We start from the raw sequence: 12,929 nt of genomic DNA, 5'->3' as shown, positions 1-12,929 counted from the left end.
GAATACAATGGAAGAACCACGTGATTTCCTTCATGGGAGTATTCCATCTTCAAGGAATGTTAGACAGGTCACTGATGTAAAGCAGAAGAGGTGTAAGAATTAAAGATGATAAGAAAATATAATGATGATAATGATGATGATGATGATAATAATAATAATAGTAATGATAATAACAATAATGATAATAATGATAATAATGATAATAATAATAATATAATAATAATTAAAAGAAGAAGAAAAAGAAGACAATATTTTTTCACTCAATGGAAGAAAATGAATGTTTATTTTAACTTTCACCTTTGGCCAATGAAGTTTCAACATACAGTCATACTACTTTTTATCAACACTGATTCGAGTGTTATCTTTTCATGAAGCAATATAATGATAAACTATCTTTACTACAAAAATCGGCTCTTGAATATATAGGCCTGATCAACTCTTGATCACGTGAGTATTATCCGAAAAGGACTCCAAATCAAGATGATAGCTCTAGTGTCATGCAACATTTTCTCTTTTTTTCTTCGTCCAATACGGGAGACATTATGCAATGTTAATGTGGTTTTTTTTTTCAATGGTCCCTTCAGTCATTGGGTCTCCTATTGAAGAAATGAGATTATAACTTTCTTGTTGATCGGTCTTCACTTTTTTTACCTATCGAGTAACATTTAACCAGCCAGGAGACTCCCAACTCCTTGGTTTAACGAAAGGCTAGAAAAATCTGAAAAAAAGTTATTGTCTCTGTTTCACAGGAAATTTTTCGTCAGTAATGAAAATAAGAAAAATAAACGAAAAGAGAAAATCTCCTAATTATAAGTTGTAATATTATACACTTAACAAGTTTGTACGGGGTTAGAATCGGATAACGTTGTCTGAACTGATATAAGACTTCAATATATTCTGTTCGTAGAATGCACGCATATAAATTCTTAATTCTGATTAGTTTCTATTAAGCATATAGGCCCGCTTCCATTTCTTAAATGTCATGGTAACACGATCTTATATATCAATATCCTCCCCCATTGAAAACGTAATAGCAAACCCTCAAAGAAAGAAACCAAAAAAAGGGGAAAAAAGAAATCTTGCGTCAGTGAAAATAAACGATAATAAAATCAATAATTAGCAAATTTATTTCACAAGAACGGGTGAAAAGATCTTCAAGATGATTAGGGAGCTCTTCACTCCCCCCGTTTTAATCTGATAGGCGCGCAGCACGTCCTCAGTAGGATTACAGGGAACTTTGGCCGCCTCTACTTCCTGCGCGGCCCCAAGGAGATCACCGGGATCTATAACGACTGGGTGATCCGCCAAGTTGATTACATATATTTCGGCCTTAGCCCCTGCATCATGCAGAGTTTGAGGGGCAATCCCCTCCAGGGTATGCACTGGCTCAAACGCAAAGATGTCTAACTTCTGATCTAAAATTCCAGAGACCCATTTAGCCTTATTGGGGGGAACAATGACTCGGTATTCAGCTCTCACCCAAGCCACCTTGTGCTCGGACAAGCCAGATCCGAACTGGAGAGGTATATGCTCCTCCCCGATTTCCAGACGAGCTGACTTAAGGTCAATGACCACTCCTTTAGCATGTAGAAAATCTGCACCCAAAAGCATATCATCCGCAATTGGAGCTACGTATGCATCCCCTTCGAAGCAAGAGTTTCCCAGTTGAAAAGACATGGCACCTACAATAGCTCCAGCCATGCGCATCTCCCGACCTGCAGTAAGCAGAGTTACCGGACGCTTGGGCGCAGGCGGAGGGTCTAACTGATCATAAACCTTATCTGATATAATGGTCACTTCAGCAGCGGTATCAACAACCGCTTTTAGTTCATGACCAGCAATAACAACAGGCACATAAACCATGGAGCTTGTCCCCAGGCGGCATACCACTACCTCCTCGGGCTCCATCTCCCCCGGATCCACCTCCAACTCAGGTGGGCTCACTCCTGCCTCCTCAGTGGGGGTAGGGCCAGGCAGTGCTGCCGAAAATGTTGATTCCAGCTGAGCCGAGAGGTCTATTAAACCGTCAGCAAGAGCCCGGATTACCGGGTCCCTGGCGGACGGGCGCCATAAAGACACTTCGATGTTTGCATCATCGCCCGTATGACCTACTGGGGTAGGAAGATCTACTCCTGGTCCGACTCGGCCAAGGGGCTCATGGGTCGAGGTTCGGCCATCTCCCCCGACCCAGTCTCGTTTCCCTCCTCAAGTTCAATAAGGGAGACTGAAGGCTTGCTATTGCCGGGGCCCCGTTTTGGGCAATTTCTCTGATAATGTCCAGGGGACCCACATTTAAAAAATGCCCCGGGCTCAGCGGAAGGACGTGCTTTCATTCCTTCTATCGCTTCACATAACCTTGCCACATCTTTTGATAGGGTATCAAGGCGGTCTTCACACCCGGTCATGCGGTGCAGCACCTCACCCATTCCTATTGGCCGCAACTGGCCCGGCTTGTGCCCGGCGGGCTTAACAAATGTTTTCCCTGGGTTGCTTCGCGGCATGTTAGACGTGGTGTTGATCTGGTTTACCGCCCATTCACAGGTATCGTCGACGTGGGCTACGGATGCCCTCGCGGGTTTAGAGCGACCGAACACCGCAGTGTGGGAGTGTTGGGCCCACCGAATAGCATCCGCTGCGGATTCCACCGACTTGGGTCGGTGATTCAGGGCTTGATACCCCGCATTGCGGTCATATGCACCTTGCATGGCACATACGCAATACCAGCTGTTGCTGGAGAAAGGTTTCAGGGCTGCCTGGAAAGGCCAATTCTTGAAGCCGGTCTGCCCACTCTTGCAGGGTCTCATTTGCCCCCTGCTTAGCGGCCATGAACTCCAACTGAGAGGACTCAGGCAATTCCGAAAAATTAAACCGGGCGGCCATCTTCCTTACCGCCACAGTATAATCCACTGCCGGATTCTGTGCCGCAATGCGGTCATAGTAGGAAAGGGCCTTGCCTTCCAAGCACCAACAAAGCTGGGACAGGCTTTCCTGGCCATCCCACTCCCGGTCAGCAGCAAGAAGTGAAAACTTCCGAAAGAACGGGTCCCATTGGGACTTTCCATCGAATGAAAGACCCTTGGGGAGTCCTTGAAAAGACAAACCGGTTCGAGGGCGGCTCATGGCATTGGCCCCCTGGGGCCTGAGCCCAATCACCGGTGCACTGTGGGGCACAGTTCGAATATCCCTATAGGGTAGAAATACCCTAGGGTTCGCCTGGTGTGAAGCATCTCTTGCCGGACGTGGGTCTATCCAAGCATTCGCATGAGGCATCTGGGAATCCGGTGCGGGACCGGAAACGTCCCCAGGAAAGGGATTATCCCTTCTCGGACGAGAGCCTAGTGTTGCATGGGCACGCGGCATTCGCTCGCCCATTGCTCCCGTAAGATTCCGGAGGCGGGTAGCAATCAAACCGATATGGATCCGGAATTTGGTTGCCGCGGGGTGTGCTCGCCCCCATCGGATGCATATCCGGCATAGAGTGGAATGCTGCCGAGCTATCCACGGGACGCGCCGGCGTGGCACCGCTCGCTGATGCGGTGGATACGGATGGAGGTGTGAAATCGAAACCCTCCACCGGAATATCCCCGAGAAATTCCAACATGGAACATGAATTAATAGGGAGTCGGCCTGACTCCGCCATTTCATCAAATAATCTAACTGATTATGCCTATACATTAATAATCAGTAATTCCCATTGCGGAAAGAATAAATCCACCAATACTTGAATTAATTCCGCCCTTGTAATTGCTCCCGCACGGTATGCTAATAAAAGAAATCGCAGAAGACGTAGCCTCCCCCTAATTTCAATAACAAACTGATCGGAATTATTCTCATCCATGTACTGGAATAAGCCAATACTAATCACCCTTAAAAAGGAAGGGTAGCAATTCAATTATACACAGCTACAATTGCCGCTGAATATATATACATGGCCACTATATTCCTATATGGATATATATATTGATATATCCAGTAATATTTAACTATTGTTTTATTTATATCCAAAATTCTCCAAAAAGCCTTTTAAAATCTTTTATTTTATCTATTTGTTTTCAAAAAAGTCTTTAAGTATTTTAGTATTTTATTTCTTTGATTTCCAAAAGTCTTTAATTAAATATTGTTGTATCCACATATATTTATATTATCTCCTCTTTTGAAAAAACCTCACTGCACACTTACCTCATCTCATCTTACACTGTCCTCCACATATATTTGTATTATCTCCTTTTTTGAAAAAACCTCACTGTACACTTGCCTCTGCTCATCTTACATTGTCCTCCATAATATATTTGTATTATCTCCTCTTCTGATAAAAACCTCACTGCACACTTGCCTCACCTCATCTTCCATTGTTCTCCATATATTTATATTATTTCCTCTTATGTAAAAACTTCATCAAACACTTATTTTCTACACTATAAACTCCTACGTTGTTTTATACACACACACACAATTTGAAAACTCTATTTGGTTATTCACACTCGGTATTGTACACACACACATGCACATGACCACGATCTAATGAATATTCATCGGCGAACCGTCGGATGGATAGTGACGTATAGGAGCTGGACATTTTATCACCCCTCGCTGTACTTTGTCATCAAAAGTGCCTACCGTTTTGTACAGGACAAATTAGCATAAATTCCGAACGACTTCATGGTAGCCGTGAAATTTCCAATGGTGTCTCAAAAAAAGGAAAAGGAAAAATTGTGAGATTCAAAACAAAACAATTACAATGATGATAATACTTTTAATTATAAAATGATGAATATGCTTTTAATGATGATGATGAGGTGTTGATAATGATGATAATGTCTATAATGGTTTTAGTGATAATGATAGTGAAGATAATGTGGTAATGATGATAATAGTTATTATACTACTATAGGGTGTTACAAAATTGATTAAATGATTGATTGATTGATCGATCGATGAATCAATCGATCAATCACTCGATCAATCAATCAATCAATCAATCAATTTTGTAACACCTAAAGCAATATTACAGTTTAGTGCCAGGATATATTGCTATGAAAAGGTCTATTCAATTCAATTTCAATTCAATTCATTTATTTTCTCTTTCAATCTTTTTACATTTACAATGATAGTTCAATATACATATTTACATAATATAACATTTAAATCATTTTTTATAATACAATAACACCATGAAATAGAAAGGGAAGGAGACCAACTAAAAAGCAGAGCTTGTAGGGTGAAGGCCCCCTTTTATAAGTACATTTTATGAATAAAAAAATAAGATAAAATAACGAAATAAACAAAATATATATATACATAATGAATAAAAAGATAAACAAGTAAAAATAATAAATAATAGTAAAAATAAATGATTCAGTATACACTGTATACAGAAATCATAAAACGATTAAACATATATACAAAGCGAAATTAATAAACACATATACATATTAAGTTCTGAATTACATCACTTTGGGAAAAAAAACGATAATCTAATACGAATTCAGAAGATATTTTTTAAGTTTTCCTTTAAAATTTTGTATTGAATTACATTGTATAATATCCTTTGAAAAAGAATTCGATAATTTTGTACCAGTAAAAACAAATGTCTTCTGTGCAAATGATGTTCTATTCAGAGGTAAATGAAAGGAACTGCGGCCTGGCGAGTGAAGTGCTTATGAGTTGTATCATTTTTTACAAACATATCATTAAAAGGTAACGGTAATTGTTTATTAATTAAATTATAAATTATTAATTTATTACTTGTACATTAACTGTCCGAGTTGAAAAAATATAAATCTTTAACCTTCAAGACTTCATTTCTCAAAAACAGAATATTTGTATGTGCCCTGAATTCTGCAAGACTAATAACTGATACGAATCACTCTCTTTTGTAATATAAAAAGTGTATTAATTTTAGAATTCGCTGCGTTACCCCATGCAACAAGTCAGTAATTCAAGTACGGTAAAATTAACGTTGAATATAATGATAACAGAATATAATGGGGTAAGAAGTGACTTAATTTTAATGTTGCGAGCAATGATTTTACAAATATTATCAATATGTGCTTTCCAAGAAAGTTTTTCGTCAATGATCAGTCAATGATTTCTTATTAATAATAAGAAATCATATAATTTTGAACATTCAGCAGAAAATTAATTTAAAGAAATATAATATGAATATGTCTCTTGTGACCTTTTAAAATTAGCGACAAATTTGCTTTAAAGAAGGGTTTACACAAGACATGGAATACGTGATGTTTCTATTTCATCTTACACAGCAGTTACTATGATAAGTGCAGACAAATGCATCTTTACCAAGAAATTTTGATCAAACCCTTTCTGTTGAAAAGTTACGCAATTTCGATTTTGGGGAACTTCCCTTTTTTGTGTTATGTCTAAATATAACACATTAATTATCATATTCATAATTTGTTTCTTTTCATAATTAGAATTGTGCATGCCACGGCATAGGCCTACTGGTACTTGGTCATGTTGATGTTTTCATTTCACTCGTGCCTCGACTCATTAAAATGATTTAGAAAGCTATAGTAGGGTCTACGTCATGATGAGATTCGAATGAACCAGATTTTTTTTTTACCTCGACCTCATTACTTCCATAAAACAAATTAAATGAGCCTCTTATTTTCTGATTTGGTTGAGAGTCATATTTTATTATTGTTGCCATTGTCTATATCTCCCTTCTTCCCAAATAATACACAATTCTCTGCAGGTATTCTTCATCCTTTAAAAGTGAAATAGATATAATTTCATAATGAAATTATTTGTTGACAATATAAATTCTGTTTGTCAATTGGCAATAAAAATCTCCGTAGAAAGAAACCTCTATCTTCAGACCAGTTCCAGATCTAGTTGCGCTTATACTGCCCTTTAAATTGCGCTGACTTTTTTTTCGGTTCTTAGTTCTTTGGTTTTTATGACACAGTCACAAAAATGAAAATGATTCCCAGCCTGTCAAAACAGTATTTAAGTATCGATATACGTTTAACAATTAAACGTTTTAAAAAAAGAGAGATTATTGTTTTAAACGGCACCAGGACGTTTTGGCCAAGTTTTGGTGCCATGGCGCACAGCTTCAGTGGTCACGTGCAGTCGTCTCGAGACGCCACGTCATTGGTTCCCCACACTCATGTGGGCGCTGCCGCTTATGCATTGTAGGACCTTGATTCTTCTTCCGCACACTTTAAATATTCTAGTCATGATTGCTCGTCCGATTCGCGTCACTGTCGGTCGCTTCTTGCACTGTATATCCGGTGCGTCCGGAAGCAGAATAAAGCAAGTTCTTACAATCGCGACATGACCGATTCTACAACATAGAAAATATATTGATAGTGCCCTCCGAATCACAATGAACAGCTTAGAGGCCTTTGTCGAAAATTTTGTGAACCGGGACAGCTGATCGTTGTAAGATTCTCAGCTGACCAAATATTGCAAGGACGAAACTGATGTTTTGATTCACGAATTTTGGACAAAGGCTGCTTTGTCATGGATGGCTTTTCACAATAGATTCTCTATGTTGTACAATCCGTCCCCGTCGCGATTTCGAAAAATTTCCGAATGTGATAGTCTCTTTTCGGGTGTATAACAATGATAAAATCCGTTTCAGTTCTCTCCAATAAAGAAAATTCAGGATTTGAATTAAATATGATTCAAAATTTTGTATTCGATATTTGCTTTGTTTATTTTTATTATTGTGAATCATAATTTGGAGAATGAAAAAGGGAGAGAAATGCAATTTCAAGTACATGTATTATATATTCTTCCCTGATTGGTACACATACATGTATATAAAAATTCATTAATAGTGACTTAGAGTGATAATATAAAAACAACCAAATTAAATCGATCAAAAAATATGAATACTGTTTTTTTTTCTGTGGGTAGGATGTCAAAGTAGATTGAAATTCATGTATATATAATTTGTAGAATGAAACATGGATAAAAGTGCCATGTCAAATATATTATCATCATGATGGGAATATCAAATCATTCGAATGCAAAACTCGATGTGGCAAGCACAACTACACCAGATGCAGAAGCAACGTTTCACGTACAGGTCCTTGGTCCGATCAAGAAGATTCTATGACAGGAGTTCCAACAGGCAACAAATTTATTCAAGCAGATGTTTATTTCTAAAGCACAAAAGAAAGAACGGCAATAAGGACCTTTTGATGTCCGCCTTCGCAGCCGCCATGCAGTTTCAGTGAAGAAATCCGAGGGGTGAAATTTTACGAATATCCATTTGTATCAATTTTCCATCTTTCATATTAATAAACAAACTGAAATTTGAATGTATGACAAAACATCAATAACCAAGCACTATTACGACGAGATATTTGCCCAGACTATATCAATTAACCTTTAATTGGTGAAAAAAGAAAGAATTTACTGAAACCAGATTTTAACACTTTTCCGATCGTTTGCGGCGAATAAAAATTTCAAATGTGGTCGGTGGAATATTGTTGTTCATTACTATATATGCCAGATGAGTGCCCGCACATGCCCAGTCGAGCAAATTTGAGTCATATTTCAGGACATATTGCATAGAGTTATTTTCGCATGCCTCCGAATTATGTACTACACATATAACCAGACCAAGATCATGAAGATGCGGCGAAAAAGTAATTAGTATCACAAAAGCATATTTCCTTTTATGTATGGCCTATAGCTGCGAGTCATGCGGAAATCATTTGTCTACACAATTGCAAGAGATGTTGAGCAAAGTGCATGCCTGACATACTTTCTGCTGGCGGCTTTTAACCTTGTTCAAAGAGATTTTATATGCTATAACTCCATCTCATTTGAAACCTCCTTGGTCCGATCCATGACGTTGATTGGTACACATTTAATAATGGAATTTTGGAAATTCATTATTAGTGCCTTAGAGTGATAAAAAATAATATAAAAACAATCAAATTAATCGATCATAAAATACACTCTAAAGAATGAAGTGCTTATTTAGCTCTTAAGGAGCGTGACTGTATAGTGACTGCACTTTGGAGTGCTGATTTTAGTTCAAATCTTAACTAGAAAAATCAAAACTCCGAAGTGCAGTCACTATACACGCTCAAAAAAATTGACAAGCAAAAAAACATTTTTTTTTTTAGGGGGAGGTTTGAATTATTAGCGGGGTACAACACCTGTAACCACCCCCTGCGTACGTTCGCTACTGCGCTTCTTAATAGCTAGATTAGCACTTCATTTTTAGAGTGTATATATCCTGTTTTTTTAAATTAATTTCTGTGGGAAGGGGGTCAAAGTTGATTGACATTTATTTATTTTTTCTTGTGACATGGGACACTTATAATTGCCCTGCGAAACAAAAATTTGGTAATCAATTTCATCATGCTTTTGGTAAATCAAGATCATAGGTGCTTGTGCACTTTTGTCAAAAGATTTGAAAGTAACTCCTGTTAATCCAAATTTGCAATTAAGTGCAAAAAAATGTTGCTCAGAGCGACACTAATACAATATATGTAATGTCTCCCTAGTTCACACTTTTTGATATAGTTTTAATTCTATAGAGGCTATGTCGGGCAAGCTAAGGGAATTCTCTTCAGCTGATTGATGTTTCCTTATGGAAAATGTTGATTTAGTGCGCCATTAATTAGGCGAGCCTCATTAAAGCTATACTATTATCATCATCTTCATCATCATCATCATTATCTATTTTTTGAGGGGCCCACATTGTACAAGCATTGCTTTTTAGTGGGTCCCTCCATTTCCATTTTAATTTAATTTCTATTGAAAAATAGTATACTTATTTAAAACCTACAATGTGTTGCCCAAATTGTCTAAGTGTATCATTATTTTCTTTTTTTGCAACGTATACAAATATTTATGTTTATATATGGTATACAATTCATGTATGTACAATTGATGGAAGTGAAATAAATAAATTTGAAATAAATTTGAATTTGAATTGAATCATCATCATTATTACTATTATTGGTATTATTATAACTATTATCATTGTTATTATCTTTTTAATTATCATCATTATTATTACTATATTATTATTATTCACATTACTATTATTATCATTAGTAGTTTTATTATCATTATATTTATCATCATTATTATCATGAAGGGCCATTCATAGGTAAGCAGGGATAGTTTGAAATTTCAATTTCAGAATCATGTTGCGCTTAAATTAAAATTCGACGACCTTGTGTAAGAAAGGAATTGATCGGTAGATTTTACTTGCTACTTCTTATCCCTGTACGAATTCTGTGAAAGAAAGTGAATGCAAATTATGCAAATGGACTCAAAGGTGGAGAGAGTGAGCAGGCCTAGCCCAGAATTTTTTATCAAATTCTCTGGACTAGCCCCCTCCCCCCTTGGAGAGGGGGCCGCGGAACGGTTTTGAAAGTGGGGGGGGGGGTGATACTGACCATGCAAAAATCACAGTAAGATGGTTATTTTCACGTTTTGTACACCGTTTTGGAAAAAAGTGGGTGTGGGTGTGTGTGTATAAACATAATATTTTAAGGTAATCCATTTCATCATTATTTGCTTCGGTATTTTTTTGGGGGGTAAATATTTTAATATTTTGTTATTGATATGAAATGAAGACTTGTTAATTTTGTTTGTATTTATCTTGAGTTTATTTGAATGAAAACCTTCATAAAAACATGTTGAAAAAATGTGTGTGTGGGGGGAGGGGGCTTAAGCCCCCAAGTCCCCTGGTTCCGCGGCCCTTTCCTCAATTCAGACACATATATTATTATTTTGCTGGTCAAGTTTTTACTGGCGTGCAGATGGGGGTATGGGGCTTTGGAATCGCAGAATGATTCACGAACAAGAAAAAAAGGAGAATAGGAAAGAAAAAGAAAGGAAAAAGTCGAACAATAGGTTAAAAATATCCAAAAATTAAGTTTTTGTTTAAAAAGGAGGTTACAATTTTTTCTCGCTCGCTTCGCTCTCCTTTCTCGAAAATTTGCCTCATGCACACAATACACATCGGTTTTCTCAATGTTGGGGGCTTATTACGCCACTTTCCCCTCTGAACAATCCCGGAACCATCTCTGCGAATGAATGAATGAATTTCGAAGAAAATCGTTCCCACGTACCTAAGTTTTATTCTTCGTAATCGGTCATGCATGAATGATTTGCTAAGTATTTAGAATTAAATAACAGAAGGTATTTTAGTATGTGTCAAATGTTTGTGATCATGATAGCTTTCTTCGAAAACACGTTTTTTCTGGGATGCAATGTGTAATCTTAGAATACGTCAGCAACAGGCTCACATGCCTCACACGGCGCACGATCATGATGATAGTGTTCAAGTCACGATTTCATCTTCACTACCAATTCCGTGATGTAATAATACTAATGTCCTCTATATCAGTAAACCAGTCGGGTCATTAAACCAGCCGATAATTTTGAGTCTGCTTGGACAATGTTGAAATAAAGGCCGTAATCTGAAACTTTGATATTATTTTTCTTCCATTTTTACTCACACGCATCACACGGCGCACGATCATGATGATAGTGTTCAAGTCACGATTTCATCTTCACTACCAATTCCGTGATCTAATAATACTAATGTCCTCTATATCAGTAAACCAGTCGGGTCATTAAGCCAGCCGATAATTTTAAGTCTGCTTGGACAATGTTGAAATAAAGGCCGTGATCTGGAACTTTGATTTTATTTTTCTTCCATTTTTACTTATGCCTTATATATTATTAAAATTATTGATGCTGCCTGTTCTATTTACAGATATATGGAGGTTGTATTTTTTGTCTGGCTACAGTTTGATTCATAAGACAATAGGAAAAAATAAATGAAAAAAAAGATCAATCACGTCTAATTTATCAAGGTGGGTGTTATAGGTACTTATTCTTAAAAATAATTAAGAAGTATATATGTATATAAGTCATATCAATTATGAAGTCTTTATAATGCTTGCAAAGTGAGCCAAGTTATCCACAAATTTCAAGAACATCTGCTGGCGAGGAGGGCTCTGGTATCTATTTTATAAAAAAATCTGTACAATGGCAAGGTCCCAATGGAAGGTTTTGGTTCGTTCCTGTAAAGAGTTTAGACTATGGATAGGACTGTTAATCGGTGAGTTATAATGTTTGTTTTGTTCTTCCAAAACGATTTTAAAAAAATCCCGGATACATATTTCTTTGAAATTTGCCTTTAGCTTTAATCGGCAAATCCCCAAAATGCTCACATTACTAATGTGCTAATGGTACTGCTTTTTGCAGTTTTTAAAATTGATATTTTTTTGTATTTTATTGTAAATATTTCATAATTGTACCCTTAGACTGCTAGAGGTCCTGGCTCATTTCTGTGGATCTGTTCTTTTTTAATTTGTAACTTCCTGATTGTGTTGTTATTTTTCCAAATATAATATAATTGAACTGAATTACTATTCTAATTGATCAGTATCCTATCATAATTATGAATTATTTCATGAAAGTTACGATATGGAGAATAGAATGGAGATGTATTTTATAGGATAAATTATGCAATTTTATATGAAAATTATTTTGATGGATGTGAATGGCTTACCCAAGCAACATGCGACTTTTTTATACCAGCATATGCTCACAAATATAATTCTAATTTCTAAACTTTCAGTGGCGGGGGGGGGGGGGGGGCACATCCGGCCTGAGTCCCCCTCCCCTTGCGAGCCATGAAAATATATTCATAGTGGAGAATGTCGGGCATTACAAGCAGTGAAGACCTTTATTTTTTTTTTCATTTTTGAAAAATTATACTGTAAATAATAATAATATTATTATTATCAATATTATTGTTATCATTATTATTAATACTATTATTATCATTATTATCTTCATTATTATTATTATTATTATGTCAATTTTTTCTAAACATAAAATAATTTTCAAGAGTGAAGACCAGTTTTTGCTTTGCCAGACTGATTCTTCTGGACAAAAATAGCAATTTTTAG

The sequence above is a fragment of the Lytechinus pictus genome, chromosome 16 (genome assembly GCF_037042905.1).
Source record: "Lytechinus pictus isolate F3 Inbred chromosome 16, Lp3.0, whole genome shotgun sequence".
Taxonomy (NCBI): Eukaryota; Metazoa; Echinodermata; class Echinoidea; order Temnopleuroida; family Toxopneustidae; genus Lytechinus; species Lytechinus pictus.
The sequence above is the reverse complement of the archived record's forward strand: the minus strand, read 5'-3'. Positions refer to the sequence as shown.